This window comes from Pinus tabuliformis, chromosome 7 (assembly GCF_031772625.1).
Source record: "Pinus tabuliformis cultivar Carrire ecotype Pingquan chromosome 7, CPIR1, whole genome shotgun sequence".
Lineage (NCBI taxonomy): Eukaryota > Viridiplantae > Streptophyta > Pinopsida > Pinales > Pinaceae > Pinus > Pinus tabuliformis.
Window position 1 is genome coordinate 778,583,810 of NC_142293.1, and position 2,834 is coordinate 778,586,643.

General features: G+C 39.7%; 1 pseudogene; it reads left to right on the top strand.

Annotated features, from left to right (window-relative positions):
* The first annotated feature begins 1,300 nt into the window (after positions 1 to 1,300).
* Positions 1,301 to 2,478, top strand: LOC149249892 (glucan endo-1,3-beta-glucosidase 11-like; annotated as a pseudogene).
* The last annotated feature ends 356 nt before the right edge of the window (positions 2,479 to 2,834 follow it).

The window sequence follows — 2,834 nt, forward strand, 5'->3', positions numbered from 1 at the left end:
TTAGGAACTTCTTGGCTTCAATTTCTGTCACAGGAGAAGATTCTTCTTCTCTAGGCATTTTATCATGTTTCTCTTGAGGGACTGGTATCTCTGAGGTGGTTGTAAATAAAAAATTTCCTCATCTTCCTGCAAGGTGTTCTCTTGATCCGAATGGAAATCTACCGATGGTACTTTTCCACCCATGGTATTTACCCATGGTAATGATCTGAATGGAAATTTTCCCATGTTATTTACCCATGGTAATGTAACTAAAAAAAATTATAAATAAAGAACCTCTTTTTGTAAGAGGACAGATTGTCGAGCACAATGTAGTTTCAACTATCATTTTCTGATCTAATAAAAGGTAGTTCATGATTGATTTTCTAGTTTGGGTTACCTTTGTTCTTTTCTTGGTGTGAAAATTACTCATATCTTTGGGACCTTCCCCCAATATTCAGATTAGTGGTATTAGAGAGGGTTATGAATCCATGGAAATTATGGTTTCAAGAGACTCTCATGGAAATTATTAAATTTTCTCGTAATTGTTTGTTCGTTTATCGGAAAATCTTATTGGTGTGTTGGTTGTCATGTGCTCTTAGAGAATCTTATTGGTGTGTTAATTGTCCCATGCTCTCCCCACTACTTGTGTTAATTCACTTGGGAAATCATGGAAAAACCATCACGAGCGCATGCCTTTGATGCTTTTCTTTGTATTTTGGTGCGTTGCATTGCTTGAAGTTACATCACTAAAGCGACCTTTTTATTTCTTGGATATTTGAACAAATATTTGCAGGGTTTAGTCTTTTGTTTTCTTGCACCGGCTACTCATCCATTGTCTTCAAAAGCGCATTATCTTTTCACAAATCATGTCTAATGATGGTCACCACAACATCACACATATTAGGGTTTTGTTATCATGTTTTATCTTATGATTCAATTTTTTCATTGATATTCTTGAAGAGTTTCTCAGGATATATTGTGTCGGAGTCTCTTTCAATTTCCGTGATTCCAAATCAAGATCCAGCAACATCGACCTCAATTTCAAGAATGAAGAGAATCAACATCCCCATTGTTGAAGCGAGTGACTATGAAATCATATCCGTCATCGGAATCATTGTTAGCATCAGGGTTTAGCATTGTATCCCATCCTAGTAAGGCCAAATGACCTTCATCACTAACCCCTTCCTTCTCTAACATAGGTGGTTACAATCACAATGTTGATGTCAAAGAAGTTTTATTAAAAGTTCAGTGCAAAAAGAAGTTGAAGAAAGAGAAGCAAGCTTGGTCAGTTATAGTTTCTTTTCTCAGAATGAGCCTTTGAATGCACTTGGTGCTAATCACGATTGTGGTGGATCTAGCTATTGTTTCCTTTGCTGGGGTGGGCACTGTGGGTATCAACTATGGTTGTGAAGTAGACAATCTTCCCCCATCTTCCAAGGTAGTGGAGCTGATCAAGAGCTAAGGAATCAACAAGTTGAAGCTATACGACACAGACCCTGCAGCTCTCCATGCATTCAGTGGTATCAACATTAAATTTCCATTTCCCTTCCCAATGAGAAACTATCTAGAATTTATCGTCATATTTGGCAAGCCTATGCTCGGGTCAAGTAGAATGTGGTCTCCTACGTTCTGGGCACCCAGATCACCACCATAACTGTTGGCAATGAAGTCTTCGCCAATTCTAATGACCTCAACTCCTACCTTCTCCCTTCCATGATGAATATTCATAGGGCTCTCGTCAAATACAACCTCAACGAAATTGTCAAGGTGTCGAGCCCCATTTCCACCAGTGTGCTCCAAAACTCTTTCCCACCATCAAGAAGTGTTTTCAAGAGTGACCTTGTGCAAACTAAGATAAGGATAATGCTTGACTTTCCAAGCCAAATGGAGTCCTATCTCATGGTCAATGTCTACCCTTTCTTTTCCTACGATGGCGACGACAATGATATTTCTCTAGACTATGCAGCCCTTCGCCCCAATGCCAGAGTCTAGGACAACAACACTGGGCTCTTGTACACTAACCTCTTTGATGCACAGATCAACACAACATTCTCTACAATGTTGACCCTTGTCTATAAGAACTTCGACATTGTCGTGTTTAAGACTGGGTGGACATGTAAGGGCGACGAGGGTGAAACCGATGCTAACCTTGACAACATTGCGTTCTACAATGGAAACCCCATCAAGCATGTCCTCTCCAAATCTGGAACTCAACTCACACCCAAGGCATCTCTAGACACCTTCATTTTCGCTCATTTTAATGAAAATCAGAAACCCAGTCCGACATCGGAGCGTGGCTACGACTTATTCTACCCAACCAAGGAGCGCATCTATGATATTACTCTTACACTACAACAATGGTCAGGCAACTATATACTATGGCACAAGATCTATTTAACTACCAATTGTTTTCAAAATGGGAATAAAAAATGTGAAATTTTAATACTTGGAGGAACTATTCACATAATCTCATTGGATGGTGAGAGTTTCCAAAGATAAGCCACCAAATATCTACTGGATATCTTGAGGTTCATTATATGGTATCTCTATCTTTGAACCCGCATTTATCATGGTTATGGGTCAAGCACACAAAACCCTTTTCCAATGAAGTCCATTTTCTCGGCCACACACTATCCACCTCACAATTAGCCCACTATCATTACAGGGTATCTCTATCCTTGGCTCTTCGTTCATCATGGTTATGAGTCAACCACACAAAACCCTTTTCCAACACAGTCCATCTTCTTTTCCACACATTGTCTACCTCACAGTTGTCCCCCCAGCATTTCAAGGTATCTCTATCCTTGGCTCTTCATGCATCATGGTTATGGTTCAAGCATGAAAAATCCTTGCCA